The sequence below is a fragment of the Ostrinia furnacalis genome, unplaced genomic scaffold, assembly GCF_004193835.3.
Source record: "Ostrinia furnacalis isolate ACB-3 unplaced genomic scaffold, ASM419383v2 OfSCF7420, whole genome shotgun sequence".
NCBI classification, from domain to species: domain Eukaryota; kingdom Metazoa; phylum Arthropoda; class Insecta; order Lepidoptera; family Crambidae; genus Ostrinia; species Ostrinia furnacalis.
In genome coordinates, this window is record NW_021137659.1 from 299,881 (window position 1) to 312,923 (window position 13,043).

Consider the following 13,043-nt stretch of genomic DNA (forward strand, 5'->3'; position numbering starts at 1 on the left):
GGTGTTTTTTTTATATAAGTAGTTACTTTTTTTTTATCCACAACGTGGAAGCTCTTGCCCTGTATAGCACTTGATGGTAAGTGATGATCAGGCCGAAGGTGGAAGCGAGCTTCATCCGGAATCCTCAACCACGGAGAAACTGGCTATCTTACCTCTTACTGCCGGAACACAACAATGCTGTTAACATTGTTGTTATGGCGACAGACTTAGGTAAGATGATGGTAGCTAGCCAGGCGGACTTAGAACAAGCCCTACCACCAACTAAACCGAACAGAAAAATCTGCCCCCACTGGGAATCGAAACCGGGACTCTGCGTCTGAAGCAGGTGGTCTTACCACTAGACCACAGAGTCGGTTACTTCGCTCCGTGAAAGGATTTAGAAATTACCACTATCACGTTTTGCTACTTAGCTGGAATATGATATATGACTTGTACAGCGATATAAACTATTTTCAGTTAATCTAAGCTTCATCCACTATATTCTCCTACGGAACCAGCTCAACAGCGCTGTTTTTTCGCACGTCCATCCCCCACCATTGTCAGAGACGCAATGCGCGTTCCGGAAGTTGTAAGTAGTGATTTGTAACGCACGCGCCGCGTCTGACGTCGCTTCCGTTTGCCGCCATAATGACGCGAAGAGATTTCAGCTTATATCCCTTTATAGACAATAGAGATCGCTAGTCTATGGTAAAAAACATTGATATACTTCTATGACGAATCACATTACGTTGTTATTCTAGTACTTGGAATCGAAATATGACAGCAAAGACATCAAAACTTACTATCTAAAGTGCTGGAGGGTTCCAGTTCAATAGTTTTCTTTCGAGTTCTAGTATCATAAAAATCTAGTTCTGAAAGATTTACCTAAAATTATGTCGGTCGGTCAAATTAAGATAATTACGAAAAATTTTTATACCAATATACTTATACCATAAAAAAGAAGAATTCTTGTAGCAATATACTTATAAATACACTTCATTTTTTTTTAGGCAGGTATTTGACCACAATCGCACCTGATGTTAAGTGGGATGCAGTCTAGGATGGTACATATCTGCCCTGTAAGTGCCTATTCACTCTCGCCTTGAAGATTATGGTTTTATTACACCCCCAGGAGCTTAAAGCCATTAATTGATAGCGATCGATTGCACTTCTGAAGTTAAACGTTATTATGGTGACATTAACAGACACTGAGCGTCCTTGTCTTTGACTTTGATATGTGACTAGCTCCTGCCTCCGTCTTCGCCTGCATGGGCCGCAGATAAATTCTTTATTTTTATTATATTATTCTTAATACTTTTTACCTTTTACTATACGTTCCATATTTCAGTAATCGACATCATTGCCAAAATTTATTATGTGGGCTTTTCGATGAAAGCGTGCAAACAGACAGAGTTCGCATTACATTGTTTGTTGTTTGTTGGCCGTTTGGTGTAGTGGTTCGAAACGGACTACTATTCCGGAGGTAGCGGGTTCGATTCCCGCACAGTACAAACATTTGTGTGCATGAACATATTTGTTTGTATTGGACTGGGTGTTTTCTATGTATAATAAGTATGTACTTACAAAAAAAAGTATTTAAGTATGTTTATATCCGTTGTCTAGTACCCATAGGACAAGCTTTGCTTAGTTTGGGACTAGAAGCGCAGTGTAAAATGTCCAAGGATATTTATTTATTATTTATCTATATACTTATAATAATAAATCTGTACATGAAATATATTTTCAATGTCAATTCTGTACATGAAATATATTTTCAAAATAACTATCAGGGGGTGATTAGTGATCGATACTGATGCCAAAAATGCAATCAGTAAAATTTTTGTCTGTCTGTCTGTCTGTCTGTCTGTCTGTCTGTCTGTCTGTATGTTCCTTATAGAAACAAAAACTACTCCACGGATTTTAACGAAACTTGGTACAATTATTCCTCATACTCCTGGGCAGGTTATAGGATACTTAAGAATTCCCACGGGAACGGGAAATAGCGGGAAAATCCTTTTGTATGAAAAATCTAAACCGCTTAAGTTAGACGCTTGAAATTCGGCATGCAGGTACCTTAGTAAACTAAAAGCTTAGTTACAACAGGATATTGAAAAATTCCCACGGGAACGGGAGTTAGCGGGAAAAAACATTTGTATGAAAAAATCTAAACCGCGTAAGATAGATGAAGGGGGTAAAACTTGATCCACGCGTACGAAGTCGCGGGCGGCCGCTAGTTGTTAGTAAATGCAGAAGTACCAATTTGAGAGTAAATGACACAAACAGTAAACTTACCTGCTACAGTAATTTCTTTATGTGTGTTTTCAGACAACAATTATAAAAGTCTACTAAAATGCAGCTTTGTATGGTAACAATTTTAAAACATAGGTCGATTTCAATTTTAGAATGGGAAAAATAGGAGTGGACTTCGTGTGAAGAAAGTTTTTGTTCCTTCAAAGGCTAAGGCTGGGTTGCACCATCTTACTTTAACTTTGACAAACGTCAAAAATCTGTCAAACTCCATACAAAAATCACCGGTTATCGTTAAAGTTACGGTCAAAGTTAGGTGGTGCAACTCAGCCTAAAACAAGTTAAAATTTCACACTCGTAAAGATGCGGGAATGTTAAACAGTTTATTCATATTACCTACCAAAAGTTGGCCAAACGTCTCACTCGCAATTCGCGCCCCTAGCTATATCTACCCGCTTTTACTTTTATGCCCGGTTTAGTAATCCCTCTCTCTTAATTACCGAGGGAGGATCAGTTCTCGGAGAGGACAACACCAAATGACGCGGAAAGGCGTTTTTGGACTTCGAAATTGAATGAAATAAATGTGTGGACTGACAGTTGGCTAAGTGTAGGCAATTTTTAGTGTGGCGCAACCCTATTTGATATAGGGTTGCCATTCTGGAGCAGTAATGTGTAATGATTTCCGTACATTGACTTTTACTGTCGCTATCATTCGTAACCGTAATATTAGTGTCGTACGATGTCGTATATGAATTTGAATTCCTATGAGAATTCAGCTCATAAGACGAATTTTGGAACTTATGTTCTAAAATACGTTTTCTGAGCTTCTGCAATATACGTCTCTTTAACTCTATCATTTTAGTGTCTAGGGAGCATAGTATGGTATACCCTCAGATCATAGTAGGGATACCGTACCACATAGATTTTTATGTTCGTAGTTGTTACAGACAGGTAACTAGAACCAATCTAATTACGCAACAAAAGTATATCTACCTAAAAAGTATTCACTCACGGAGTAAATTGGAACCAACAGTAACTACTTCTCTACTACAAACTGCTTCAATCTAAAAATACTCCATACATAGTATCCACAAATTACGAAACCTGCGGGTTCCTTTGATTAAAATCAGTAAGGAGAGTCCTTAATCAAGCTCATTACCACTCGGAGAGGCCGGGACTGCGCGCGCGCATCAATCGGCGCCAATTACGGACTGACGTCACCAATTATGCATTCTTGGACTATTTTATTTGTGGGACTTTTGCACTTAGTGTACGTACGGGAGTCTTTTGCGGTATTATATTGGAAATAAAAAAACAGATGGAGAACGAGGTGGACAGACGACCTCGTAAAGGTAACAGGGAGGCGCTGGATGCAGGCTATTACGAACCGGTGAATCTGGAAATCAGTGGGGGAGGCCTATGTTCAGCAGTGGACATCCTGTGGCTGAAATGATGGTAAAGAAAAAAGAATAAGTCTAGTAACTTGTTTAATAGTACCTGCTAATATTCTCTTCTGTAAGAGGGTACCATCAGTTAAGCAATACATAAAATAAAATGCGTTTTAATAGCGATCAACTCGGCAATTTGATGACGATACCAACACCAAGACTTGGACTATAGTGTACCCACTTCTATAACAAGCTTAGATTTACTTTGAAAAGTTAACCGTTAAAATCATCAATGTATGGGCTTACAACCCTTTCAGGTGACATTATTGCCCGTGAGTCCCCTTCTTTTATGTCTGGAGTGTCCTATGTCTGGTGTCGACTATTGACGCTCGTAAACTTGCACCGGAACGAGTTTGTAGGGGTTAAGAAACTATGCATTGCAGATGCATTCTAAGAGCACATCGATATAAGTACTGACCATCATTGAGCTAGATAAATGAATTTATTGTCTATGATGGTTCGAATTTTCCTAAACAGGAATCAAAAATTATGCTTTGACTCGTCTTTTTCAATCAGTGGGTTACAAAACTGGTGGTAATCAACGTAGGTACCTCAAAGCTCAATCGAATAATACTTAAAGGACAATCAGAAATGAGAGTCTGTACAGCCCAAGATAAACTGGCAATGAATAAAGGTACTAGATTAGTACCTTTCGCCCTGCGTCCTCGCTCGCCTCGCCATCGTTTAGATACAAAAATATCTAGGTTCTGGTTAGGTCCTAAGTAAGTCACATCAAAATGTAGTGTCAAATCAGTTTGTTAACTCGTGGCTAAAAAAAGAATACGCTCTAAAATTTAATCCCATTGTCAGTTTTAATAACTTTATGGCTCTTCATCCACATTTGCTTAACTGCAAATCAGAACCGCGCAAACATCAGCTCAATTAGCCCAACTCCAGGGTTGGCGCAAACAAACACTAGATAAACCTCAAACCACAATGTTTGTTTGCACAGTCGGACAAACAGCAAAAATACGTAACGAACCCGTAATCCGATTCGTGGTCAGTTCTCTAAAGTTTCGATCTGCAATCAACTGAGCTAACAGATCTATTTCGTGGGCAAACAAGGGGCAGCCCTACGTATGACGCGAATGGACAATCGGCTGCTGTTTACGGACATTGTTTGCTGGCTTCATATTTGCTTTTGCATTTGATGAATTTGAACGTTAAAACGATACTATATTATTAAAGTTAAATGAAAAGCACAACAGCTTTTTGACAGGATTTAAGGAGAAAATGTGAGATGAATAGTCAATCTTCAAATACCTATCTTGATAACATTGATTAGTTGAGATGCAACTCTTAACGTTAAAAATTAAATAACTATTTGATTAGTTAGTTACATTATTTCTACCACTTGTGCATTATATGTGCATATTTGAAGCGATGTCTCATTCAATCAATTTACGCTGCCACTTTTTAGGGAACCCATAATTTGGTTGAGTGGGTAATAATTCCGCTACATTTCTCCAACATAACAACTACAAACACATCAACTTTACCCTTCACTCTAATTCCAAATCCATAAATTTCGCCGCTGTCAATAATTTGACACGAGGCACTCTCCACAATAAATTTAATCGAACTATCCGTTCAAAATTCAACTAAATATTTTCTCTAAAACGGCGAAGTGACGTCGCCACCGGAAGTGACGGTGGCGTTGCGCGCGCGCCGTCTTCCTGCCGCGTGCGACGCAAAATGGCGGCGTCGCGCTTCCGGGAGAATAGGAAGCGACGCTAGAGGGCGCCGTGGGTATAAATTATGGTTAGGGATGCTGTTCTCATTGTGCCCGTTTGCACAATCACTGGGAATTAAGGGAATAGTCGGGAATGCATTAGAGATGCAGAAGTTGGATGATAGTCGACACATTTGACGTAAACTAAAAGTTTGTGGTAAGAAACTTAATAAAAAAGAAAATATTTTTTATTTTGCATGTTTTACCCGAAAGTCACTAGCATTATAATTATGATACGGTTATCCTGAGATAGTTAAAATTTACCAGTAAAAGTGATTACAACAGATACCGAATTCTACAAAACTACTCATCATCATCATCATCATTTCAGCCATAGGACGTCCACTGCTGAATATAGGCCTCCTCTGCTTTCCATGTTGATCGATTGGTAGCGGCCTGCGTTCAGCGCTTCCCTGCTACCTTTATGTCGCCGTTGGTCAAAACTACTCAGTTTTAACAAAAACGGGACTATTTCCTCACTTTTCGTTCACACCACTGAAACTCCTGTTCAGTCAGAATCTACAACATGGCCACCAATTAACCCTTGTACTGAAGTTGAGTAAGTAGTCCCGGGGATAGCCAACTATCTTGGAACCGTCAACAAAGCTTTACCAGCTTAATAACATAAAAGTTACCGAAATAAACTTTATTATTATTATTAATAACACAGTTTTACCTCAAGGTAAGCTGACAGTTTACTGATCTGATGTCTTTCTCTATTCACCGCTCAATCTCTGCCTTGACTAATCACCACGACTTAAAAAGAAATCAACTATCACTTACCTACATACATACAGTAAATAAATTAGTTCCGAGCCACAGAGCACTGGGCCGGAGCGAATAATTTAACGCCAAAGAAAAAACAAGCAAATTACTTGTAATTGCGTTATAATATCACTCCTAATAGATTATGGTTAGCACAAATTCGAGTTAATTACACCTCTCGTCTAACTCTATTGACTGTAATAGCACGTGTAATTACCTACGCTACGCTTTGTTTATTATAATAATTTTGCATATTCCATAGAAGAGGGGAGTTTTTGTATCGTGTTCTGGTTTTGGTTTTGGTGCCATGTTACATTGTTGCTAGGCGGTAGTTGCCGATGTAACTGCGAGTTGTTGACGGGTAAGTACGTAAGTAGGTGGTTGATAATTGTCGCCTCGGGGTCCAGTGACAGTAACAAGGCATGTTTGAAGACTTCGTAAGCGAAATGTCGCCTGACGTAGCGGATTTTTTAAACCACAACGGGGTTTTTCGACTGAAGGCTTTGTAGGCTGAAAGTGAATAGGCACTTACAGGGCAGATATCTACCATCCTAGACTGCATCTTACTTAAACACCAGGTACGATTGCGGTCAAATACCTGCCTTGTCCTGCATAAAAAAATGGATGGCGATTATTCCTTTTTATTAAAAAAATATGTTCTTATTAAAGCAAAGAGTATTTTCAAAACAATCATAACAGAAGTACGAAAACAAATCAAAAATACAAATCAAGCCCGCGAATTCAACCGTCATAATACTACAAACAAATTAGATAACAAAAGAACTATTAAAGCGGCCGAAGAAAAGGACATCCTGATTACCATAATTAAAATCCACTAAACTGATTTATGGCCACTTCAGACCCCCATCACTTAAGCCTTTCTCTCAAATTTAATTGGGAGGATCTTAAAACTTCAATTTCCCTCTTTTTGTCCGCGATGAATCCAGACGCAGGAAATACCTCGTTGGCTCAAAGGCTGTTTTTAGTTCGCTGCATTAAAGAGCCATTTGATATGACATATTTTATTGCTCGTACAATTCGTATAAGCAAATTAGGCGGATATATCAGTCTCGTTTTGGCTATTTTTTGCCGTGAGCCAACGAGCCCCTTTGTGTGTCCCGATCGAATGCAGTGTAGGTGGCGCTGGCGTCGCCGTCCTAAAATCGGCTTTAAACAACCGGAATAGTGATACGCGAAATTTAGTTCTCCAAAATTCCGTGGGATGTCGCGTTTGAGTTGTAGACAGGGCAAGAATGCCCAATGAATACTAAATAGGACTTTCTTTTGTTTTTAGTTCGTTGCTTTATGGTAGGAAGCGATTGTCAGTTTTTACTTTGGCGGCATTCGGTAGAAGCAATGGATGGCGATGAAGACGAGCAGTCAGGATATGTCAGTAAGGATCAATTGTCAGAGCTCTTGTTAATGTTTGACTGTAATTTATTGCTGGATTGCATCGGCAACTTTGTCCTGGATATTTTTTGTCAAATGGTAGAGTCGCAAAAAGTGACATGTAAAGTTTTCGAAGAAGTTATTTCAAGATGAAAATATGACAAAGACTGACAATGGAAGGTAAGTCATTCACAATTTAATTTATAATATAATTCTTATTTATTATTAAAAACTATTTACATGTACGAGTAACTTCAGCTCACAAAAATATGGTTAAGTTGCAAAATAATTTCCTTGTACCTAAACATTTATTTCATCTTCCCACCCAGTAGCATTTCATTGGAGGCCCGAACAAATAAACCTCAATTCATATCGAATAATATTAGTCTATAGTTATGAAGATTGACGTCGGTTCTGTGACGGGACCTCATCAATTCTGACACTACGTTTGACCCGAACTAGGGACGGGATAGCGAAACTAAGTCCCGGAGTTCAGATTCCACTTCTGAAATCCCGGACTTAAAAATAATCCACATCTCTTCTCAGGAAAGCAGGACTGATCAAGCCTACAGTGTCCGATCCTAACTGGGAAAAACCACAAAGAGTGCTTATTCACTGTAGGACGTCTGAGAATTAACCACAGAAACTCTGGATCGAGATAAGTAGTTCAGAACTATTAAAATCTTACAACACGGAAATGTTGAACATCTGCATGATTCTTCATCAAAGTAACCCACATTCACCTACCCTTAATTATTTTATGTAGGTAGTGAATTATTACGATACGATAGAGTACTTGCGTCATCCAAAACTCCCACAGGTAATCGACTCCGCAAGATTATCAAGTAGTTAAAATTACTAATCCACCCACTTACATAATCCCGGATCAAGTCCTAATCCCGGGACTATAAATAGAGCCGGGATCGCTTCCCATGATGCCCCGCTCTAGTGCGTTGGCATAAAGACCAATGGTGGGTGGTCAAAATGAAACTAACAGACATAATTCATATATGGTGGTGTATCCTATTACTTATAAATTGATTTCTCATGCTTAACTTGCTTATGTAAGTGGTTTTTCATACGCGTAGATGTTAAATTGCTTACTTCTACAGATATGAAACCAAGCAAGTTTCATTTAAGCGACAAAAAAGTCTTTGAATTGGAAAATATTGGTATTGAGAAACCGAAGTGTAGAAGCGTAAAAAGCTGAAAGCTTTTATCGTGAAAATCGTTATAAGGAAGGCCAAGTACTTACCTATACATAGATTGCAAACTTCAGTTTACTCAATTTCTAAGTCCTTGAGTCGATTTTTAGATGAGACAATACAAGTTTACGATTACAAAATCAACCGAAAACTGCCTGAAAAAAACAAGAGTGTTTTGGAGGACACCTCAATACTTATCGATCCAATTAATTGATGTCAAACACCAAAGGTGGCTCTTAAAGTCAGACACAAAAGTTGCATTATCATCATTTCTGATCATCACTACATATTAGAAAACAAAGTGGCTTTCCTATCTGTCCCTATGTATGCTTAGATCTTTAAAACAACGCACAAGAATTTTGATGCGGTTTTTTTTTAAATAGATAGAGTGATTCAAGAGGAAGGTTTTTAAGTAAAATACATACCTTTGCGATGCAGGTGCGGGTCGCTACTAGTCAAATCAATAAATAAGAATTTTCAATTTATTTTGATCTCTATCTACTGTTGTGCAATTACAAATTTGCCTATTGCGCGTAAGTAGAAACTACCCAGCTAAGTACTAACCTATCAAATTCATGCAAAGTGGCCCCTATAAAACTATATTCACTAGTCCCTTGCGAGCCATAAGGCATCCAATCAAGGTATTGCTCGTAAGGAAAATTAAATATTGCTACGACACTTACTCGGCCACACGCGAGAGCTTTCGAATATTGTACAGTCAACAGAAAATGAAACTAAATTCGTTTGTTGGCAAAATAGCTCTTATTGGAACATAAGATGCCACAAACGAGCTTTAGGCATTAGGCATTTAGGTAGTACCTAGCTAGGCATTCTGTAGAAACAAAAATGAACATTTTACACAATATTTTATGGTAGTAGGCAAGACGCTACAGTAGCCTGATATGCATTATTGTATTGTCATCATCATCATCATTTCAGCCACAGGACGTTCACTGCTGAACATAGGCCTCCCCCATTGACTTCCACATTCCACGGTTGGTAGCGGCCTGCATCCAGCGCCTTCCTGCTACCTATATCAGGTCTGCGTACCTACTATGGGGCCTGCCCATTGCCCCTTCAAGTTGCTAATCCGACTTTAGTTCGTTTACGGATCTCCTCATTTTTGATTCGATTTCGTAAAGAAACATACTCGAAAAGAAAAGAAACACTCGTAGAGAAAGCTCGCTGTGCAACTTTGAACTTCTTTATGAGGCCTATTTTGTATTTAAGATATTTGCAAAGGCGAGGAAAGTCAAATACATTTCAAGTGCATATTAACACTAGATGCCTCCAGCCTGTGACCCTCGCACCTCCTCACCGCCCCAGATCCTGAATAATGAAAACTCATAAACACTTCTGGCCCCATTCACGCGCGAAGTCCGCGAAGTGTATGAGAAACAAGTGACAATCGTGGTAAGAAAACGACTCGACGGTCGAGAGTGTAGTGTTTTGTCTTTCTTTAACTTATCATTGTAGAATCAGCGCAAAATTCCTATACAAATAAATGACGATCGGCTATTGAACGCCTGTCGAAAATTCGAAATAGCAATAAACGTGTGTTTTGTTTCTTTAGCTGTTTTTTAACTGAATGAGAAAAACAAAATGACGATCGATAACATGAGATTGACCGTCGTAATTGCAATGATCATAATAAATGCAGTGGTTTTTTTTTAACTATCTGTATATGTTTCGATTTAGGGACGGTAGAGTTACATTTCCTTTGTACCTTTGGGAAGCATAGGCTCAATATTAGGATCTAACAACGAATGAGAAAAACCTTTTGCTAGAGTCCAAAAAGGATACCAAAAAGTATTGCAATGTAGGTCGTCGGTCATGAGACCAGCGTTAAATATTTAACATAAATCGAATACAGCATGTATTTGATTTTGTAACAAGCCCGATGAGATCTCGTAAAGATCTTTAATAGATGCCTACAAAAAATTGATTTCCCGGGCGTAAAACTTCGCGACTGCGAAAATCCAAAATGGCGTCATGTCAGATGGCGCCAAATTAAACCGGGTCCTGTATCATATCGCGCTTTGATCTCACTCCCGCAGGAGTGTTTGTTGAGAGCCGCGTCTGTCTGTTTGTCCTCAACTGAAAGGGAGCTCGTGAATGGTTGAGACCGTCTCTTTCAATAGGAGATTTATATCGGAGGATGAGACCGTCAACTATAGCGTCGCAATTTGTGGATAGTAGATACGGTGATAAACGACTCGCGGCAGGCGACTGACTGGTCGCAGGACGGGGCTTGCATGGGTGCTAGCAGCTTAGGTGTTACGGACACCATACGTGCGACATAATATGGTATATGTATTTGTAGGTCAGTAATAGACTTCAACAATATTCAAAACCAGGCTGAAACATTTTCAAGAATGATTCCAGTGATGGCATAAACATTTCAACGACTGGATTATCTTTAGATAACTGAGACAATAAATATTGTCTTTGTTTCATGGTTTTGTCATAATATTTATTGAGATACAGGAAAAAAAAATCTTAGTTTAGGCACATGTATAATTTTACCTTTTGTTACATAAGATTAGCCTAGATTTTAAACTGTCAAATAAGTTATTCAATAAAGAATTTATTTATTTATTTTTATTTTATTTAATTTCTGAAGTCTCTGGCGAACGGTATTTTATTAATGAAAATCTGTGTATTAAGCTGTTTACTTCACCACTGCGCATCTACGTCCGATGGTTTCAGCGCGGCGGCACAGCAACGGACGATATTTTTTATTATGGTCGATGACGACCAGAAACCAATCTCAGTAATGTTTGCCTCTCAGCCTCTAGCCAACCCTACGTATGCCTTGAATGATTACCTACGTGTGCCTTGAATGATATACGTACTAAACCTTTATAACCTTAAAAGCTTCGCGGCTACCATGATGTGATGGTATATACTTAAATTTAGTTACTCACCCATATCATAGGGCCATTCAAATTAACATAATAGGCTTAACAACTATACTTCGATCATATTTTCCTAAACCCTCGCTCGTATCCAGACCGCAGCCGTACATTCCTAGCTGTTTGAATGGAAGTGTTATGTTGGCTTTCATGAATGTCTACACTCCTATTCGGAAACTTTTACTGTGGAAATAAATCCACCCCGATCTTGTGTCTCCCCCAGAATCCTTGGTTTTCGAAAACTAGTTTTAAACGACCAAAAACTTAGCAAAGAAGTTTTGGGATAGCTATTTGAATGTATGAAAGATAATAGGGTAAGTGAAAGTTTTCATTGTAGAATACAACTTTTCGTTTCGTTCCGTTTCAGCCAAATGACGTCCAACTGCTGGACAAAGGCCTCCTCCAAAGATTTTAACGTCGATCCGTCCTGGGCTGCCCGCATCCAGGTATGCATAGGAAAGTATTCTATGACTATTTAGTGTCATTACCTCCAGAAGGAATCGAATCTGCAACCACAGTTGGTGTTGTAGTCCATCTCGCGAACCATCAAATCAATGTTTTTTAATGCAGAACAAATCAGGTATTTGACCACAAATGTATACCTGATGTCTTTTTAAGTGGGATGATGTCTAGAATGGTACTTTTGTCCAGTAAATAAGTAGAGTGAATAGGTATTTATTTACTCTCACATTGAAGAAGTTTTCATTGAAAACTATTAAAATAAATAAAATTACTTTAGAATATTAGGTAATTATCTAATGTAGGAATCGAACCTGCAACTTGCAATCCAACACACGAACCGTTAGCATTGAGTAAAGAATCCGTTAGATCAGGTGGCTAAATCAATCATATTCGTTTATTTTCCGCGAAAATCTTGTAAGCGCGAAACCGTACTTGGAAGTTTTGCCAGTGAGTTATAGAAGGCAAATATTATGTACTAGTTGGACCGACTGGTGAATAATTCAACAGGAGGGGAGCGTGGAGTGGGTCGTCTAGACCGCGCAAACAACAGACACCTAGGTTTTTGTTGTCAAATTCATTTCGTTTGTCTTGAGATTTATGTAGTAAACAGAAGTAGATTATAGAGTATGTAGTAGGACAAAACTTTTTTTATTTGGGTAGTTGGTACCACCTTTTAAAGAGCTGCAGTTGAATAGGTATTGAGGTCCGATAGGTTCGGAGTTCGGATGTTAATTACGTGTTAAACTAACATCGATTAACATTATATTAATTTCTGTTAGTAGTAAAATTCTCTATTTGTTTTTAAATAGGTACGTAAATATACTAAACTAGCTGACCCGGCGAACTTTGTTCCGCCTTAATGGCAATAAATAAGCAGACTTTTTTTTTATTTCGAACGGGA